Source organism: Zerene cesonia, chromosome 12 (assembly GCF_012273895.1).
Source record: "Zerene cesonia ecotype Mississippi chromosome 12, Zerene_cesonia_1.1, whole genome shotgun sequence".
NCBI classification, from domain to species: Eukaryota; Metazoa; Arthropoda; class Insecta; order Lepidoptera; family Pieridae; genus Zerene; species Zerene cesonia.
In genome coordinates, this window is record NC_052113.1 from 2,600,268 (window position 1) to 2,623,744 (window position 23,477).

The 23,477-nt window shown below is 32.4% G+C and overlaps 1 protein-coding gene across 2 annotated transcripts in view; it reads left to right on the forward strand.

Moving 5' to 3' along the window:
• The window catches only part of LOC119830647 (serine/arginine repetitive matrix protein 2), an 80,791-nt gene that overhangs the window by 42,926 nt on the left and 14,388 nt on the right, over positions 1–23,477 (forward strand). The gene's annotated exons all lie outside the window — the stretch shown is intronic.

A 23,477-nucleotide genomic window follows, 5' to 3' on the forward strand; every position in this document is an offset into this window, starting at 1 on the left:
TAAATTGGCATGCATTTTCAGTGAGGTGTTTAAAAGTACGCTTATATAATAAATGCGAAATGAAGCTTTTGAAATAAATGTATATTGAAAATAGATTTGAAAGTTCGTTTAGAAATTTTAGAACTGAGGCGGATAATAAAAATTATTATATTTAATATTTATATTAATTACATATTGTACTTATGTAAAGAACATAAATGTAGAATATTTTTGAAAGTGTAAAAACTAATTTTGAAGCACCATTTAGTTCACAATTACATCGTAAAGTCAGGTAAAAACTAAATGTAAACCAAACCGTACCTTTTAAAACAGCGTACACGCCTCCAAAAGCTGCGTAAACCATACTATAATCTCGATGAAGCTATAAATAACGCAATTAACGAATTACAATGTATGGTACACGTATTTAATTAGCATCCGATACAAATCCCTGCGAGGTTCGAAAGGAAACTTGTGGCCCTGCATTCTGGAAAAGCTTGTTTGACCGGATTCAGGCTTCGGGAGCATTATAACTCCACCGTGTATAGCTGCGGCGTGTTAATAAATATTATACTATATGAATGTAATAATTAGTACGGTTATATGAAGGCTACGATGAGGTGGTTCTGCGCGGCGATCGGTGCTTTGACGGGTTTATGAGATACATGCTATTTATTTCGTCTCTCGTAAAATTATAAATAGTCATATTATGATGTATAAAAATAATGTATAGAAATAAGTATATGGCATTAAGCTTGATTGTTTTATGTATTTTATCTATTATTTTAAATACTATTGCTAACATGCAAATAATTGAAAATACAAATTTTTAATAAACCTTAACCAAGCTGCAGTAAACACTTGTAGTTGTAAACAATTTAAATAAATGTGAGTGATCATATAAATAATCTAACATATTTATTTATTTTAAGCCAATAATTATTTTTATATAACCCAGAGCGGCTATTGAAGTCCGAACAGTTTTATGGTTGATTAAGCTCTTTATGTTTGTGTAATATGTCTATTATATTAACGTATAAGGATACATGGGTAGCGAAATACGTTAGAAAAGTCGTTGATATGCCAAAAATATGAGTCAGAATCTTAATGTGGTTTTGTTGTCTCTAATTAGGTAGTCTCGGGGTGTGGCCGGTCAACGGAAGGTTGTTTTGAATGCAGGTTTATTATGTAAATTACATCAGAGGCAAATTCAGGCTGATTCGAAAAATTTTGCAATTCTCTTTCTGTGTCTGCGCTTGAAAATTATATGTTTGCATAAAAGTCCTTGATATTCTGTGTTCGAAGGTTTCAATTATATGAGTAAATTATAAATAATTATAGTTCCATTCTTTTATATTTGTATCTATGCAATAATATACGATAAACAACATTAGATGTTTTTTCCACAGACGCATAATAAAAAACACCCTATGTGTATTTCATAGAACATTATATTGATAACGCACAAGTATTTACCATATCGTTTGTATTTGATACTACTCAAATTACGAATCCTTAATATGTGTATCTTATGTATTCAAATTACTAAAAAAAATGCTCAGATGGATAAATGTGAAGAGAAATCTCCAACGTAATTGTTTCTAAAACGATAAATAACTTAATTGCATTATTTCACACGCAAATCTTTTGATTATCATAACGTTTAGAGTATATGTAATAATTTAATAGCTATATTTTCACGGTTTAAATTTAAGACGGCGCAAAATATACGTTTCCTGTGATCCGGTGAATTAACTGACCCCAGTTTAGAGTCATTATCTAATAATGTTATTTTGACCAGAGAGCAGCTTCGGTTATGATATTCATGGAGCCAACCAATTGCGATAGAGATATCGAAATCCACACAAATAAATAAAATTGGGAGTGTCTGCTTGTAATAAGGAAAATTAAGTATATATGAGTATTAATTAATGAGTATTAGTTATTTAATAACTTTGCGCGGGTCAAACGCGGGACTCATCTTGTGTATGAATATATTATCCTAGATACCCTCTTAATAGACCGAATTAAGCAAATATATACTCAGATAAATTAAAAAAAATGGTTGCCTGTAAAGTCGGTTTTACGGGCGAAGATTTTACGTGACAACGTCTTTTTCTCGGTAGAATATTTATTTATATGAATATTACGCCAAGAACGCTCGAGAAAGACAGAGACAGAGACACAAGCACGCGCCGATTCAATGCGCCTAATTCTCTAGTGCTGCGCGCGCGGCGGACCGATCATAGTTCGGTGACTCATCGTAACGTTACCGGGCGTTACACTTTTTCAAGAGTGTCTCCGAGCCGCAACCTAATTTAAGACGTTGTCACGTCAAAAAAAACTGAAATTAATAAAATCTAAAAAAGTTACTCAAAATGTGTTCGATAAAAGGTAGGAATATACAGAAATACTAACCTCACGGTCCGGAATGAAAAAAAAACATAGCGTATGACACTAACAAGTAACGTTGTTTTCTATTGGTTAAAGAATATATAAAGTTTAGAGAACCCAGAGATTATCCCTCACCACGTCACAAGTCCGCAAACTTTATCTCTTTAGTACACTAGCTGTTCGCCCCGGCTTCGCCCGTGGTAAATATATAGCCTATGCCAGTAAAGTTGCAGTTTTCTAATGGTGAAAGAATTTTCACAATCGGTCCATTGGTTTTTGCGTAATAACACACAAAAGTTTCCTCTTTATCATATTATACGTATAGCCTATATACCAGTACTTTTTGTAGGAACATTAGATTTAAACTAGTGTGACGAAACCCCAACTTCCTCAATTCTGGCATTGGCATTACCGTTCCGTACGAATAGTTCAACTATTCCTTTTAAATCTGTACTCGTGCGTAAATTGATATAAGGAGAATCAAGAGTAAACACTCGTAAAATTCTTATTATTTAAGAGAGGGTAAATATCATTCGGTGACAAGAATTTACTGTTTACTAGTTGCGCCCGGCGGTTTCACCCGCGCAAGTCCGTATCCCATAGAAATATCGGAATAAAAAGTTGCCTATATGTTTTTCCAGTTGTCCAGCTATCTACGTGCCAAATTTCATTGCAACCGGTTCAGTAGTTTTTGCGTGAAAGAGCAACAAACACACACACATCCTTACAAACTTTCGCATTTATAATATTAATAGGGCTAGCTGCGCCCCGTGGTTTCACCCGCGCAAGTCCGTATCCCGTAGGAATATCGGGATATAAAGTTGCCTATATGTTATTCCAGTTGTCCAGCTGTCTATGCGCCAAATTTCATTGCAACCGGTTCAGTATTTTTTGCGTAAAAGAGCAACAAACACACACACATCCTTACAAAGTTTTGCATTTATAATATTAGTAGCATTACAATATTAGTAGTAGGATAGTAGGATTAGTTCAATCATTAAACTATAGAATGAGGTACACGTACTAACGCACAAGATTAAGAGACCTTTATTTTAACCATGGCTAAACCCTTGTATTTTCTGTTCCACTACTTGACAGGCTTGTGAAAACTGCTAAATATATATGTGTGATATACGATTGTTTTAGTTAAATTTGCCACGATTGCTTCTAAGATGTCAATATGAACTTTCATCTTGTCAACTTACACTCAAATAGAAAACGAGTGGGATGTGATAACACAATGAAAGCGTTTAGGTAATAAGATGACTCTTCGCATTTTTATATGTATTATGTACACCATAATTTACAAAACACATGTACACTATAATTTATAAAAACCTTATTCGCTCTATTTGTTTGTTATTTATTACATTGTTAATTACCGAATTTAAAAAAAATATTGAAACTTGTCTTATTCTATATAGATACATATACTAATAATATAACGCTGAAGAGTTTGTTTGTTACTTTGAAAGTGCTGATCTCAGAAAGTACTGGACCGACAAAAATTATTTCATTGCTATGCTTATCCTACTTGCTATTGCTTACACATTATATATGTGCAGCGAGGGCGAAGCCGGGTTTTATAAACCGATAACAAGAATAATAAATGCATTAAATCTTTTATATTTTAAAAGCTGATAACATTCCTACGTAATTTATTTATTATTACACTCTATTACAGAGAACAACTAAATATAGGCTGGTGCGTAACATGCATTACTAACTGTCGAGACTCCATGTTAAATGTGTAATGATGATGATGGCTCACTGTCAATGTTCCCTCAGCATAAACTATTATAAACTTGAGTAAATATACTTTGTGTATAGCACTAGCTAGTGAACACAACTTCGTCTGCTTTTAATAGGAATATTTTTCAGTTATTGGTTGTAGCGGGATGTTATGCATTCCTCGATGATTAAATCTATACCAAAGCTGAAGATTTTGTTTGTTTGTTTCGCACTAATCTCAGGAACTACTGGGCCAATTTGAAAAATTCTTTCAGTGTTAGATAGCCCATTTATTGAGGAAGGTTATAGGTTATACATGTTCCCCGGGGGAAGCCGGGGCGGAGCGCTAGTAAAAATAAAAAATTAACTCGAAACAGCAGTTTCTCAGATTAGCTTGTTAACCAATGAAATCCTTAAGCTTTATGAGAATGGGTTCATAATGAAAATGATTAAAGAACGTGATCTGGCAGTCACAGAACTTCACACTTGACTTCACTGCGGGTAAACAATTCAACGGAAACACGGCCGATACGCCTCTGTTACATCACCGTGTTATGCCCGGTGACAGGTTACTTTTGGTGGCCCGTCTATACGCTCTGCTTTACTTGTAATGATTAAATTTTGCTACAAAATCTAAGGCAATACGTGGTTAAAACATTTTGGTAGGGAAAATATACTTAGTAGTAGTACACCTAGTTGTAGTAGATCCTTGTGTATTTGAATTAGAAATATGAAGAACTACTAAAACGTACTGGTTTTTTCACCACTAGTGTTATCGTTTTGTTGTTGTTTTTATATTTTTTCCTTCCTTTTGGTTACAACTACTGGGAATTTGTGTGAAAAACATATATTAAATGATACAATATTGAATTAATACATATTCACGTATCTTAGTGATCAGTTTGTTAGGTTTGTTAACCAATATCAAAAAGGAAATGAAAACGTATAAAATGGCTAAGTAAATAATGATATTGTTCTTGTAACAGTCTTGTGCGTAGTTTAATTATTTATTATATAATTATGAGTCTATCGCCACAAATTGGAGGAATCGCCCTTATGCTACCGTCTTGACATCGATTCCCACGCCACATACCAATTTGCGCAAGTAAAACGGAACGTGTAGACAGCGTAGAAAACACGACGGAGAAGGCATGACGATTTCAGAAAACTTCGAATCTTTCACGCTCATGTTCATAGATAATTGATTTATGTGACTGACACTTTTTGTGTGTGTTTTGTTTTGTAAATTATTTTGGATGAAACTCACTTAGAACTGTTATTTATTAAGTTTAAATTAAGGGTGCTGCTGTTAGAACATAAAATGTAGGTATAGAGAGAACTCTGTGAATATGCAGTATCAATTAATGGACTTAATAATTATGTGATTTATTTTTAATCTAAAAACGTAATTTTGATACTTAGCGATGAGATATAACACGTTTTTGCAATTTATGTACCGGACCCGGTCTTCTATTTGGCATTCTTCTTAAAATTATTTACAAATAGGTAGTAATTAAACTACGTAATACTGAGCTAAATTGATGTTTTATGTAAATTACTATCAGATTAAGTAGCCTTGAATGTATGCGTTCAATGACCGAGGCAGCAAGTATCAGCCATTTCACCAGAGATGATAATAGTTATTTCACACATGTCGATGTCTTTCATATCACATTTGATTACTAGTCGATAGTGTTGTAAGGTCTGATGTTGAGCTCTAATAACTCACAAAACTGTTTTAAAATTCAATATAGCTTTCGTGATCTATAAGTAAAAAAATCCCTTAATAAGTAGATTGAATTTTTGTACTAACAATAAACTACATCCATAAAATTGTAAAGCGCATAAGCTTATATTTTTATACTTTAACTAGCGTCCGCGTGTTGTTCAAAATTTGTACTTCGTATGTTTTTGAGGCGAGGAAAGATATACTTCCATTTTATTATTTATGAACTATATCTCCTCATTGTATATGCAAATAAATTTCATCAAAAGTCGGTTACATGTTTGAAAGCCACCTAAAAGTATGTTTTTCAAATATAATGTAGCTTATAAGTTGAACCTAATACTGGCCTATCACCATATAGAACTTTATAATAATTAATAATCGGCATAGTGTCTTTTTTGTGATTGACGCGTATACAATACTCAGAATTTTTTTTACTCAACATGTTTGGGGGTTTATAGAAAATTACATAGTACTAATGTACTATTTTTGAAAGCCTTAATCATAATCTTGTTAGTGTTTTATTAAATATGTATAGATTAATACACGCTCACTTAAATCAGTTCAATAAATATTCAGATTGTTCCTCCCATATCTTATACCAACGCAATTACATCAAACATTGGGTTACTAATTGATAGCAATGGTTGAGCAAGCGACACTGTAAGATGATATCTAACTTATGTATCGATTATGCCCCAGGCACTTTCTCGATGGCACGGATTTAGCCAACGATTACGTGCATACATCAGAAGGGCAAATGATAACTGTTCCATTAGTCTACAGTAAAAATATAATTCAGATATGTATTGCGAACTCATAGAATACTAAATTCGAAGTGCACTTTTACATTTAAATAAGTCTATTGTTTAGAATTTGAATTGAAGCGTGTGTATGTTGAATAATTGAATATTATAGTACGTATTTCATATACACTGTTAATAATATATCCTCAATGATCATGATTTAATTTTATTTAGGTACTGCGTACTTTTACTTGCTTTAAGATAAATAAAAGCCATGAGTTCACAATATTCGGTCTCTGTTTTTTGTTGTTCAAATATAATAAAACTGTATCAACAAATATAAACCATCATAATAGTTGAAAATATAAAGAAATACGTTCACAAAAACGCGTAAACAAACCATTCATAGAACGCAACTAAAGCTATCATAAAAACATAACGACTCAAAAGATCATGGCGATAACGTAGATAGTGAAAGCATTTAAATAGATTGATATCTCCGTAGGTGGTGAATGTCCGTGGTTAAACTTTAGTCGTACTAGCGTTGTCTTGTTGCGTAAGAGATATTATGTTTTAATTATTAGCTTTCGATTAATGGAAATTGCTCAAACTCGCATTAAACTGTTCATGAAATTGATGTGCTTTTATTAGAGGTGAAAAAATAGCTTAAAAGTAATTTTATAATTACTAACACAAATTAATAGAAAGTTATATGGGTAGGATTAGTTCAAAAATTTTATTAGCAGAGAACCAACTTCTATTATCTGTACACTAAGGTCTTCAATAATTTATCACTATTGTATATTTTTCATTTCAATGTTTTAGTAAGTTCTTTTTAAATGTAATCAACCAATTGGAATTTAATGGGAATTAAATTTAAAATAAGATATGACTTTAATCAGGAACAATGAGACATCTCATAATATTACCTAATTCTTACAGTTAACCTAACCTAAACGAATACATCAAAAGTGATATACATATCCACTATCTATAATCAATATGTCCATAATGAATTTACTCCATCGATAGAAAGCCGGAGTTCATAAACCTTGCGAATGAATATTCCTTATGATGTGGCCGTGATCAATGACTTGAATTTTATGAATTAGAAAGCGGCTTTATTGCTTGTATCCACTTATTTCAAATTAGATTTCATTGTTTTTGTAATATTCAACTACGACAACTTTTCTTTTTGCCATAGTTTATCGGTGATAGTTGTTGAGAACCTCGTCGTAAGAAATATTTAATTTTTCTATATTAGGAATAAGATTTCTATGAAACTGAAAAGTTTTGAAACAAGTTATACTAAGAACCGGACGGACACATAAAAGTCTGGACTAGTTATAGCCATTAAAAGCAGGATAATTGAAAAGCTTTGATCATGTAGTTTATACTGTGTTCACAAAGGCCTGTATTTTATTTTCTATGTCTATGTAAATTATAAGGATACATAAATTTCCTTTCAAATATAAAAACCAGATAGTTTATATCGTGTTCACTAAAGGACTGTATTTTATTTTCTTTGTCTAAGTAAATTATTAGAGAGCACAATTTTCATGTGAAATATAAAAAAATCGTGTCAAATCAATTTATTGAAACGCCAGTTATAAGTGAGAACGAAGTCCTAGAGGAAGTTATAATTATAAAAATAGTATTCATATACATTATATGAGAGTATATACACTTATTATAGCGTGTCAATGCCCCATACTTAAACAAATTTAACGACCTCGTTGCTTAGCTTTCGTAGAGAAAACTAGAAGCTATAAAAACCCTAATAAATCTATCAATTTATCGTCAAACACTTTTTATAATGTAAACGATAAACAACTAGTTATAAATTCATTACCGCACATGTGATTAGATGCAATGTTAAAAGCTGTGCGGTAATATACTTTCACCAGTCGGCACAAATCTTTTGCTGTCCATTTAGCAGAGGTTAACAAAAATTACTCGTATTCTCTGTATAACTAGGTCGTTATGTAATGTTGTATGTGTAATTAGACGGCTGAAATCAGGTCAACGAGGATCCGATTGAAAAAGGCGGTTCGTTGGATCCTTATTGCGTTTCATATGTGATTACAATTATCATATACACGTCGTTATGTGTTATTAACTTTCCAATTAAACGATTTTTTTATACAAAAATTATGCTCAGATGTTAAAGACATAACAAACATGAATATAATACTGAAATTGTATATTATAGCTGTTTTAGAATGTGTAATTATAATTTCACTACACTTCCGCTATGTTGTAATCAATGTTTGTATTGCTTATCGATTAAATAATAATTATCAACATTGCATAGCAATTATAATTGCCAATTTAAATTTTAGTTGAGGTTGTTTGAAGGTGATTCGATATTCATTTTTTTTAAGAATTTTTTTTAAGATAAATATTCTTACATCAAGTAGGTACTTACAAAAAATTTTGTTCATTGATTCATGATCTGATATCTTCAAATATACATATGTAATGAATTCATTTGCTTATCGATACGATAAACAATAAAGATTAGCTTTTTAAGCTAAGAACGAGGGCCAACGTCTGATGACGTCATCTTTAGAATTTCTGCAGTATCGACACTGCAATTTGACTTTATGACTTAGCCTTTAGCTAGACTTTATGTCGCCATTCGAATCAGAGAGCTGGCATGTTTGTTAAAGAGACGGAGTAAAGACGTTATAGTGGGAACTATACAAAAGAGCTATTCATTCCAACAAACACATCTAACTGCGTAATTCGTAAAAGGAGCAAGAGTCATCGACCCCCAATCAACAGTAAATATAACTGTATAAAACGTTTAATTTGTACAATCTTTGTGTCCCGTACACGTTCGATATTGAGCTATCGACGATTTTAATTGCCTCGTATCATACCGGTCGTGGAGACGCGAAAACTCAATTGGACCCCGTATTCTCTTCTATTCACGAAAAAAATAATTACGACAATGTTCCAGTGCGGCTTGTTCACACGGTCACCATGGAGACGGTTCACCGTTACGATGATTTCTTTTCAACGATTATACGGGTATATTCGGCAAATATTTGATAAAATTGCATTCGAAATTCAAACGGCTTGACTGAAACTATTGATTGCCTTTGTGAGAAAGATTCACGGCGTCCATGAAAATTGAATTTATTGCTTAACTGTGTGATAATTGAGTAGTCTGTGCCAAATATGCAGATATTTCTGAAAAACAAGTATTTTGTATAAGATTGGCAAAATGGCTGTAATATCTGTAAAAACAATAAACATATTTTATCTTATGTGTTATTTGGTGGGTTCTGTATAAAATGGTAATTTATATTAGCATCAAACGAATGACCTTGTCAAATATATAGTTAAGAAAGCTTTCAATATATTATGTGAAGAAAAATCCTTAAAGGAGCTTAATTTCTTGTCTAACTTGCTACTCTTATTTATTTGCAATATAAGTGCCCTATATCATCCTTCAGCCTCCAACTATATATAAATATAATAACTACCAAATAAACAAATCTCCTCTTTATATTGTTTTTGATGATAACAATAATATGATCCAAGCTATTCAATTGAAAACAATTAATTGCGCGAAGCGTTGTTCCACCTGTTGATTTAATGTGTTGAAAGGGAACGCGTGCGTCCACTCACTGGAAAATTGCCCCTTGGTCAGATGACACGGTGATAAGACAGCTCTACGCAAATTAACGACTCGTTCACGGTGGCTGAATGTGGGGTGGGAAATGATTTACAAATTGGGAAAAACCATATATTTGAGGGTTAATAATATGTCACACAATCCATTTTCGTTTAATAATATTAAACGAAAATAAGCAGTCTTCGCAGCTTTCTTCTGCTTTGCGGTTGTCTGGAAGAGATAAGCGATCTCTTAAAGCAAGCGATAAGACCGCCTTCTGTACTTATTTTTTCATATTATGTCCATTGTATTGTTCTTTCTTTGTGTACAATAAAGAATTTTTATTATTCATCATCATCAGCCCATATATGTTCCCACTGCTGGGACACAGGCCTCCTATGAGGGTTCAGGCCATAATCCACCACCATTATTATTAAACGAAAATAGATTGTGTGATTTTGATACATATACAAAAACGATCGCTGGGTCCGTGGTAGCAAATAAAACAAAGTTTCTCATTAGGAACAATTACGTAAGGCTACGTTGTGCGTATTTTTATAAATTATGTATATTTTTTTATTTTTATTAATAAGGAAAGTTTGATCTCTTTGTTATCGTTGTTATTTAAATGACTCAAACGGCTTACAGTGTCTTTAAAAATATTTTTTTTCTATTAATCTAAGTTAGAACAATATAAAACCATACAATGTGTTGTTCAAATTACAAATGCAATTATTTTTAAAGTTTATCTTTCATTCTTTGGGAAAAGGCCTGCATTTTGTCAATTATTTAACACGGTAAATTCGGTAATTTAAGCAATAACATAATTCTATTAGGCAGTAACGAAAAATCTGGAATTTCCGATTTTACCTTAAATATGATAGTTTAACCGATCAGTAGATTGATAGTTTCAAGAGATCTAAGCGGAAGAGTCGCAGTTTATATCATTTTATAAAATGTATTCATACAAAAACATAATATGGTATGCCTCAACATAATTAGGATAAAATACATTTAACTAAAAAGCTTTACAAAAAGTAAAAAAGTGTAACGTAATTCGATTTGAACTTTAATGCGACATTAGTCTTTGATTACATTACCCACAATTTTATGAAAGGACAACACAGTTAAATAAGACCATAAAAAGGTGAAGCAAGATGCATCATTATAATATTTCATCAAGAGAACCGCCACGTCACTCCAAGTGCACCAATTATACGTCACTGGATGGAGGTGAGCAACCTCCGGGTGCCATTGTCAGACATGGGAATGTAAGCCGGTGTGCACATCGAGAATACCGATGATGTTTCCGTGAAGTGTTTATGCGTTGTGTCCACGGCTTTAGCTTTGACGAATAATAAATGTGTGATGCTGTGTGCTCGGAATATGGAGTTATGGTGTAAAGTTATAGGAATAATATTTCAGAATGTATCCAATAAATCGGTTTTAATTACTGTCTAATTAGAGGGCTTGTTGAAATAGTAGTGATTAGAGTGGGTTTTATCACATAGCTGAAGACTTTGTGAACTAAATTTCTGCCGTATAATTGGCAATAACAGCGCACGTTTTAATTTACGATACGAATGTCGTTAACATTGAAAGGTTCATTCAGTTGAGGTTAAGGTTCGTTCATTAAATACACTCTAATAATAAAGTAGCTTCTTTTGAGTGATATAATTTTCCAAATGGAATTGTGTTTTTGGAAATCCTATACTATTCTATCCTACTAATATTATAAATGCGAAAGTTTGTAAGGGTGTTTGTTGCTCTTTCACGCAAAAACTAATGAACCGATTGCAATGAAATTTGGCACGTAGATAGCTGAACAACTGGAATAACATATAAGTAACTTTTTATCCCGATATTCCTGCAGGATACGGACTTACGCGGGTGAAACCGCGGGGCGCAGCTAGTTATCTTATAAATAGTGAATTACACTGTACAAATAATTATAATTGAAACGTAATAGTTCAAGGATTATAATTTTTCAATAACGGTCATATCAATTTCATTTTGCTGTCAACACGCTATCAATGAACGGTCGGCGAGCTGTAATTATTATGCAAAAAATACAACTGAAACTCAAAGCCTAATTGTTAATATGTGACAAGATACTATTATTCTATTAACCTTTACTGCATAGCCTTCATGGCTACATAATATTTATAACAGAAATAGTTTATTTTCAAATAGCCCTGATTGTTTAATAGATTTGGTACGTCAGAGTTTTTCGTTCTTCTAGTTATAACAAACATATTTAAAACTAACAATCGAGTGTATAATCATAGCTATGAACCGTTGCATATCATTTTCCATTTCATTAATAATTACTTGATGAAAAACGGGGTTAGATGGCGCAGATCGGAAGCTGTCGTGACGGCTGTTTCCCTGTGAACTTCTCACAAACATTACCTGCATACTGTTGAAAAACATCCCAAGTGAAACTCCGAATAGTTTTATACAATAGATCATAACTTTACGGTTAATTATTTTAATAAAATGTTATACTAGTTCCATTTCGCAACGTTCGTACGCGTAACTGGAACTTGAAAGTTTTTGCTCCATAAACCAAAATTGATTATTCAACATAGATATTTTTGTACGTAGATTCTCTAACGTTTTACTTTCTTAAGCTTTGGGGAGTGATCTTGTATAAACTTAGTAACATTTAATTATGTCTGATTTTTCTCCGATGTTTTATAATATCTTGTTTTTGTATTACGATGGATATTTATTTTTTGAAAAGTTGCATGTATAGACCTTGAAAAGCCGGATCGATGTATTAATTAAATATAATGTGATGTTCTTTAAACTGGGTAGTTTAACAATAAAACTAATACCAGAACATAATGCAAATCAGTCTTGCCACTGTTTTGGACCACATGCTTGTATATTTTGTATGAATGGTATTGTGATCATGTAGACAATGGTCATCTCATACGCGATGTGCATGTTTAAATATCTGTACATATAACATACAGAGACATATTGGCCCTGAATTCAAAGTAATGTGGGATCGAACCTATAAAATCTCTTGGAATGCATTCATTAGTGATGTAATGGTAGCTTGAAGATTCAGAATACGTTGTGGTAAAATCGCCTGCAAATATTAGTATTTAATGGATAATTATCGTAAATTTATTACACGTATATGTCTGGGACATAAGAAAAAGTTTGTTTTTTATCTCTAAAGCAATGAAAGGTATACGGAAATAAATAAATATCCAAGTAAATGACGATATATCTTTCTAAATACACGTATAAAAACTGATACTTGAAGTTCATAGAACAGAATCTAGTCCTTATATATACAATAAAAACCTTATATATACAAATAGCAAGCGTAAATGGTTTATTCTAAAACATATTTTCAATGTAGAAGAAGCAACGTCTACCGTTTTTATCCACCGCTGCTTCCTTAGCGTGGTCTAGGCAATCTAGTAATAACAATTTAGTTCAGGATTTACTAGGCACTTTGTGTAAATGCCCCTTTCTTCCTCGAACCTTCCTTAGCTAGGATATAAAACACCACGGATAGTCGTATTACATTAATCATAGCAGCGTCGCTGCCGGCGAGTCGGTAATTTCTAAAGCACTGTAAAACAGCTTGTAATAAATGTCTTGAACTGCTTCTCTACCTTAACGGGAATTATAGCGTAATTGTACGTACTTCCTTCAATACAGTTAGCTTGTCTGCGGGCATTATTAATGCATTTTCTCACTAATTCATTGTTCGTTTACGTACAATGCTGCTAATGCTAAATTGTAATTATTATACGATATCGTTGAGAAAATAGTGGTGCCTTCTTAGTTCTTTCTATTACGGAAAGCTCCTCTATAATGATCTATGTGTACTCGTATAAAATTTTATAAATAATCACACAAAGTTATCAAAGGTATTTGATATCGAGAAATATTAGCAAACAGTGTTTCTTATACAATTTATGTTATAAATATGTTATTACATTCCTATGTTGCACGCTGTATGCCTTATTTGACTTGTAGTCATTGTAAATTCCACAGTCTATTTAGTATTGCAAAAACATTTTAATATAAAGCTAGCGGCGTGGGTTCCTTAATAGCACTAATTCGATTAATGGACGGTAAATAGACTGGTGTAAATAGTATTGCATACTAGCAAAACCTACGCCGGTCTTACGAAAATTGTTAGTAACATTTCAGTAAGGATCCTGCTATCTTTGGGTATGGCTAAATGATTATTTGATTTTAAAATCTTGCATATTGTAATTACAATTTGACATTTTGGTTTAGTTTGGAAAACAAATAGAGGAGGTTTTGATAAAATATTGATAATTTTCAGCTAACTACGGTTAATTTAGTGTTAGGTACATGCACCATGAAGAACCAATGCATTTACATTGTTTGCTTGTAAACACTTCGGTATTAATAAATAAACACTAAAATAAATTACACTACGTCACCGGATAACGCCACCATACACGGCCAGCTTCAATTTGCTAGGCGCGACAGCTCTAGGATGGTCGTGAATGGCGGCTTTAGCATATCATATTGAGCTTCCATACAACATTCTAAGAAACAGAAGATATGTTGCGAGTTACGTGAGGTCCGTATAAATCGTCGCTTCACCATCAAAATCGCATTAATAGTCAGGAGGCTATTCACGCCTCTGTATGTGTCAAACAACCGTTCACACATCCTGTCGGACGTGTGTTATAAAATAGTTATAAATGACTTCTTACATGCGTTCCTAGATAATTTCAAAATATGTATGCGTGATATTTCGATCCTTATCGCTTCGCTTGGTATGCTGCATGTTCTACAGTTGTGGCGCAATTGTAAATTTTGCGGATTAATTGTTTGTCTGGCGATATATTTTAAATTTAAACCTCTTTAACAGCACTAGTAAATATTTTAATTTGTTGTATTTTGAATTTAATTACCAGTTCACATTAATGTATGAATTATTGAACAAAGCATATTATTACGTTAATAATAGCGGCTGATTACTGAAATTTAAATGTATTTAATCTACATCCATCTATATGCATATATCATGAAGTTCATAAATTCGTGGCATTGCAATTTCATAGTAAAGTTGGCAGCCCCGCTAAAATGCGATTTCCGCAAGCAATTGTCGTTGTCTTAATGTACGCAATACTTAAAAATGTACCAGCAATAAGTATTGATATGTAGGTTAATGTTTATATTCGAAACATATTGTAACCGTGGCTCCGGTCACGACTGTAACTGTAAATTATAATAAAGGTTTGCCTTATTACATAAAATCAGTAGCGGTTCGCATTTGGCTGGTAATGGCGTAGCAGTAACTATTATAGGTCAATTTAAATGACTTGGTATTTCATGCGGAGGTAAACGCATTGAATGAATTCGATTGAAACTTATATTATCATTCAGAAATATAAAGTTATGTCTATAGGAAGACGAGACAGTAACAAATTTCTGGGTTTGAATTAATACCATGATATTAACCATTTTGAATGAAGAATCGTAGGTATAAAACCTCTTCAGTTCTTCGTCTATATAGTCTTCCTTAATTGAAATGCAATGTACTAAATAATTTACGAATTTATTGTCACGTTCCCAAGGCTGTTACCGTAACTGCTTCCGCATGAATGTCACTGTTTACTCCGGAAATATACAAGACATGCATAACTTTTAAATGCGTTTAATGTTGGACCCATGTCGAAATTATTTGTTTCGTCACTTATTATTGTTGTTTAAGTAGTTGATTTGTAATACATAACAGCGGCAATCACTACGTTCACTAATTATAATATTTTGAGGCATTCACGAAATAAAAGAGCTTAGAAATAGTGATCTTTTGATTCCCCTTGTCTATAATTTTCCAGTATATTATCCAATACATTCAATATTAGTCTAAATGTATGGTTGAATCAGTTCACCAACATTCATTCAAAGCATTGTGAATTATTACACCTTAGAAACAACTTCTTATCAAAGAAGCATTCATTCGTTTTCAAATATCCATTGCGAAACAAACGTAACCGATTCGCAATACCCGAGGGCTGAAACATAATACTTATTCAATAGTTATGTCATAGCCCTCAAAGGTTACACCAGTCACATCTTTTTACGTTAACTCATTAACACATCCATTGTGTATAATAGAAATCGTTCAATCACCAGCGATCAACTGCTAATATATTGTTAGTGATTACCGCTCGAGGTAACTTTCTCGACTCGTTTACCTTGCATCGAGTTTCTCTCACTTATTCGGCTATGGTATCCCGGCGTATTTTCTTTTCCGCGCAACCAAAGTGGGTCAGTAAGATTGCGATTGATTTCTCTCCTATTTGCTGAAATTGCACGCTCCGAAACGGGACAGTCGACTCGGTGTTACCAGCTAATAAAATTGTTGAGTCGAACCTGTAATTGCGAAGGCGATTTGAAAGGCGTCCGACGGCACGTAAATTATATACGATAATTTACATCAACTGTTCATGAATTTAGTATTTTACGGCCAGTGGACTAAAGATATCATATTTCTCTATTTTCTTGAAAGTGACACTATTATTAATATTAGGTTCATCATCCCCACGTGAAGTACAAGTCTTTCAAATTCAAATTATATTTATGAATAAATTCAAAGCGTTGAAAATATTATGATTAAATATAACAGCAGACTTTAAGAAACTACTAGCTAAATAATTTAAGCTTTACACTTTAACTCATAACGCTATTGATTATAACCTATGTTCAATCTCACTTGTACTGCAATGTTCAAATAAGTAATGGACTGTCAGTTTTCCCAATAAATAACATAGCATTGCCGATAAAATGGCGGAGCTGTCACCAACAGTACAAAGTTGAAAGTTGATAGTAGATCTTGAAAGGAGACATTTGGACGGGTCCGGCGCAGCGGGAAGCACAATACTCTTTCAACGATGAAACATTGTCTATGATATTTCTAACATTTAAGACACTTCTAAGGCTAATAAATAGAGGTTTATCGGTAGAAGCATAATTTATAGGTACTGGGAACAACCATGAGTATTTCTTGGATCAATGGATGTGCCTTCGTTCAGTGATAAATTTCATTGTTGGCATCGAAGTGATATAATGTGCTTGGTATTCCGCATTTCTGTAGATATACGTGACTGTTATAGTAATATCTAATAGTGAATTTGTACTGAAATGTAAAATCTGGAATTAGAGTGTGTATGTGTGTGTGTACACACACTGGACAACATACACTATATATTGGGCCGACCACAAATCCATGCCAGAAAAAATAATTCCAAGACTTGTGCATTAAAAACATCCAAATTTCAATAGAGAATGAAAAAATCATCCGAAAAAATCTCAACATACCAACTGCAGAGTAATTGGTGGAGGTAGTAAAATAAGGTACAACCTTATTTTAGGTATATTTTACTAACCATATATTATTTGTTCAAACGTAATGAAATGTGAATAAATATAAGCCGAAGTTATATACGATTGCAATTTTTCCTTATCCACGTTACTATTAATACACGAAATAACAGTACGTAATTCATAATCGATGAAAATAAACGTGCAAAGAATAATTCTCATACCTTAGTATAAAGTGTGATGCGGATGCACAGCTGTGCAAGATTTATCTCCGTCCGTGTCCATTAATAACATAATGAAACCGAGAATTAATAACATACCACCTTCAGTTCCTTGAGGCAGCACATATAGGAAAAATTTGCATGTAAACGCATTGCATGATTTCATTTTAAGATATGAGTATATTTAAAAGTAATCGTAATTTTGCTTTTGCTTATAATTAACCAGCACGTTCAAAGCGAAAAATTCATGTTTTTAATCCTAAAAGACGAAATGTAATCTCTGAAACAAAACACTAGATAACTCGTAAATGCATTTTTTTAAAAGTAACATTTGTTGATTGTTTTATATATTATTATGATTCATTTAATTTTAATGTATAGCAGAATTACCACATGGTTTCAAAATAACTCTTCTTGTAAAAGTATAAGTAAGTGTAAAATGTTTATTGCTTTTTTTACAAATAAGTATATTAATAATATATAACTTTTAGCATAAAAATTAAACCGCCCCAAATTAAATAGGACCCCACGGGAAGCACTAGCTTACAAATGAAAAAAAAAACATCATAATTAGTCCGACCTAACGAAAAAAATCGAATTGAGTACCTTCTACTTTTTTGAGGTCGTTTGTTGACAAATATTTAATCACACATTCTTGAACGAAAAGCTAACAACAGTTAATTGGGTTGAAGTACGTAATGTATTGCCGACTGTGATTGTGGGCCTAGCCTAAGGATCAAAGTCACCTGTCGTGAGTCTCGTGGTGCAACAACACAAGTATACAAGGTCGGTCGTTGCTTGGAGATTGTTCGATTTTGTTTCATTGAACAGCGGAACCAATACGCCTTACCTTTAAGCCTTATTGCTTTTATTACAAGTGTTATATATAAGGCGCCGCTTACAAGAAATATGGTCGTTGCTCGTTCGAATAGCCAATATTTGTTTGTCGGTTGTAAATTATTTTAAACTCAACACCGAAATTTTTATTGACATTTATGAGCTGAACGCAATTGCGTTTAGAATAATCGTTCTTAAAACCTAATTTGAAATCAAATTAGTATTTCATCACGTTACTCAAATTCTCCAATTATATTTTTATATATATAAAATTATCGTGTCACAATCCTCCGAAATGGTTAGACCGATTATCATAATAATAAATAAGCCAACATCTATTTTTAATACCCATATATTATAAAAGTAAGGCAAAACAGCGTTCGCGCTGTCCGCTAATATTTTTATTAAAATGGACTTGGTTAAATCAATCCAGATTCTACATACAAATTTAACAGAAACGTTCAATAAATAAATAAACAGTTATTTCTTTTAAATAGAAATACAAAGCATAGTAACGTAGAAGCAATAAAATCATCAGCCAAATGCACATAGTTTGAATAGTGTTCCTTTTTCGGTAAATGGAAGAGGGCGGTCACACATTCACACACAGTTCAATGAGAAATTCCCAGTTGCATTATCGTACAATCGCAAGCTTGCAGATGTCACTAGAAAGCCTGTGACACTGATTCATACGATAAGCGTAGCACTGCCAGACATTCATTAATTGAAAATTAGTCCCAGCTATTTATTAGACGGCTGGCAATAAGAATGTGTGCATTTGTCTCTAACGTTATTTAATGAGAATCCTCGCGGATAATCTTGTATCGTATATTAAGTGCTTATCGCGAACTCCAGGGTACTTTGTTTACGTGTAGTGTTAATTAATTAGGTTGCTTCTAATTTGTTTATTATGTAAGATGTTAAATTATAGTATTTGCTGTTTGGGTTGAAGATTATTATCTAATTTGTCGTTTTATTAAATAAATCTTGCTTAACGCTGTGCGAATATTTCGAGTCATTTGTCTATAAATCTGAGTTAATAAATTCGAATGGATAGTGAATTTAATGTATACGTAAGTACTTAGTTAATAAGTCAGCTTCATATAAATAATTGACACGCCCTTTACTTGCTTTAGCATGATATATTTCAGTTGAAATCAGATAATTACTTATAAGAATTACACGCCAAATTTATGTGAGAAACGGTGGACCTTATTGCTAACTAGATTTTACAGATAACGGTGGTATTTATTAGCCAATATGAAGGAAATTTAGATTACTTTAGCCATATGGTTGCGTGGGCTTCGTTGTTAGATAGATAGTACCTCTTTAATACCATCTATTCCCTCAACAATAGTAGTAAATAGGTTACATTTATAATCTAATTTCACAATGTTCTATGAAGTTGCAATCATTAATTGAATCAAAGTAAAGTCACGTACTGAGCAGCTCGAATTGCACTTCGTAATGTACACCCTGACATATTTTAAACCACTTTCGAAATCATAAGGTTTATCAGTTTTAGGAGGTCTAAGATACGAACATTGCTAGCGCAAAATATTAGGAGTGATGTATAAAAATGCAAACTAAAATCGTAATTCTTACTGATTATTGATATAATGATACTTCAAGTTAATAAACATTTGTTTATATATACAAAAGTATTTATTCAAAACATATGTTTTTACGAGATTTTTGCTTAGAGAGATCTGTACTCAAGAAATAAAAGAGACTAATGAAAACAAATATAAAAACGTACAGATTCCATTCGTTTGTGGAAGATCCAGCATGCAAGAGAACGCATTGTGTAAAGCATGTGGGCTTATCACATCTTAATTGCCTTATTTATGCGTGTTAATTAACCTGCTGTCAATACAGAGTCAACAGTAACAGACCAAAGTCTTGATAAAGTCGTCGCAGGTCTTTAATTCAAATCGAAATGTCACGGGAGGTACCTAACTAAGTGGATTGTCGTGTTACCCCGTGGAGATGTTTATTGCCTCCCTTTAATTTAATGCTGTTCTTATATAATAATGAGATCCCGTATATTCAATTAAATTCGCGAGGTTAGATCAATGTTTTGGTTTGGATTCTGCTGGAATCTAATGTATCAAGATAACTGTTAAACGGCCGCGTTGGGAATATCAATAGATACTACGCACCTTAGGGTATTTTATAGCCTATTCTATTGTAAAATTGTTCTGGTTTATATTGTATGGTTTTTATTGAAGCTAATATTTTTCACATTGTCAATACCTATACACAAAAACACTTAAAGCTAAACATTTTAAAAATTCATACATAAACTAAGATCCTTCATATGATTTCCATGTAATCTAGCCTTATACATATTATGCAGTTCCTTTTTTGTATACAATATACAATCGATCAGAAGACCCGTAAAGTCTACCCCGAGGGAACAGTTTGTATTAATTCTACTTAAGTTTTATGTTCCATTTTGTGCCACTGCGAAGGATTGTTTGAGGGTGGTCGTAGACAGACAATAAAAACAAAATGGACATTAGATTGGATATCGACGCGAAAGTTTATGCTTTCTTATAAATCTGTTAAGATCAAGGTTAGGAAATTAATAATTGAGATGTTATTGTTTAATAAGCTCGCAGTATATTTTTAAGTTTGTTTTAATTTTTATTTTTTCTGTTTGCGAATTTTATGATATAGGCATTACTTTACGGTCTATGGTATCTATATTATTCTGCGATACAGTGATATATCATTTTATTCCCAGATTACAGAAATATATATTTTAAGGCTCTAATGTAAACATTAAAAAGATCATCAGTAAGGGGTCATCTACCTATAAATTATAAACGGACACTTATTTTTCGGTGAAATAGTGCGAGACGAGAGTGATATTAAAAAAAAAAAGTGTTTGTATTCAAAAGTTTATCGTCTCTGGACGTTTGTGGCTAACCACATTATGGGTCTGAGAGTATAAGAACAAATATTATGATATGAATTCACGTAGTCATTGTATAGCACTTGTGAGTAGATTATTATTATTATAACGTAGTTGATAAACGAAAAGACTCAGGGGTGACGCCCCTATAGTATTTAGAGTATCAACTTACATCAACGAATTTTTGTCTTGAAAAATCATATTTATTTCGATAAAATTAAGTCGTACGATTTAATAGACATTTAAGTAATCTACTTTATAGTATTCAATTTATTATTTCATAATAGGGTTGTCAGCGAGTTAAATAATTTCAGTAAAAAAAAAAACGCACAATAGAAAATTTATTTCGGTTTCCAATAATTTATGCGAATCTTTAAAATGCGTCACACTTCGAAAAAAGCTATTAGAAGTATAGGTTTTGTATGAAATGCTTTCCATGCATTTCGTCAACGCAGCCACATTCCGAAGAATTGGACAAAACATGCGCCGGCGCAAGACAACCGGTTCACGATCCACGGACCGCTCGCATATTACTTTTACTTGTTTCGAATGAATGTGAAATGTCAAATGTTCATTTGAATTCAGGAGTACAGTTGTAACCTTTAAAGTTATTTAAGGAGAACTTTTACTAAATTTTGAATCGAGTGCAATTTAAAGGTTTTCATTAATGCCGTATGTGTAAAAAAAGATATGCACTATGCATAAAATAATTTATGATAAAATCGCAACATCAGTACATTTGGTACATTCATGTACGAGTATACATCATAAATATATAGTAAAAAGCAATTTTCTTAATGTTACAAACAGACCCTCCAATTTTATTTTTATTGGTATAGATTAATTTACATATGTATTGAGTCACTTTAAATCTAAAGCAAATGTTGACTCTATAATTAAAATAAAACCCTTACAATATTTAAATAAGACCGTTATTTTCTTAGTAGTTATTTCATTTCATTTATTATATTATGTATTAGAGACCCGTATGCATTTAAATTGTGAATAATGTAGGTTCATGAGTCGTCATGAACCGAGGCTTTCTAAATATTACAATGGTGGCGAAAATATAATTAGGATTTATGATCGTGTTTTGCTAGTCATGATATTTCTTAGTTCTCGTGGTTTTGTGTAAAGCCGCGTGATTAAACAAAGGCCGTTTACTGCTAGTCGTCAAAATGTTGTTGTTTATTTAATTACCTACAACCGCGTATCCAACTTTTAGAAATATGTTCACCTATTGAGCTAAAATTATTCTGTTGTTTTCGAAATATCACAAAATTGCTTTTCAGCGTTGTTTCTTATTATTCATACAAAACTAAACAGTGTGTAAAACTGTGTTAAATGAGGTTTCAAAACTGCTTCTATAAGAAGTCTAATTAAATAAATAAATGTTTGAGTTTTGAAAAAGTAGTTCTCTGTTGTGCTCCTTAAATGTCATTAAAGTTAAAAAACAGTACACCGCATGCAACTTCTGCTATATGAAATGGGCAAGGCCAGGATCCAACATTTCTGACAAATCTCATCGTATTCGTGACCTACAGTTCGTGTGACAAACACGTTGCCAAATGCTAAATATTGTACTGTGTAAATACTATTGCTACGCTCTTCAAATACAATATTTGCAACTTATTAGGATTATTATCGAGATAGATTGAAGCAATCGCTACATGTCTTGATAATAAAGCTAGTAAATCATAGACAGTTTAATCCATTGGTATTCAATGTTAGGGAAGACTATAAAATATAATTGAAAGCAAATCAATTAAGATTTTTATAGAGCAAATCTGCAATTACTCGTATTTTATAATATAAGAATAACGGCATAGCAAGATTCAGAATATAGTGTAAAACAATGTATGTCACATATATTTATTATTCTAGTTAGAATGCTATGTGTTAAATTGAATATAACAGTGTATAAACCGCTACACAATGCGGCCCTAATAAAACATAATAG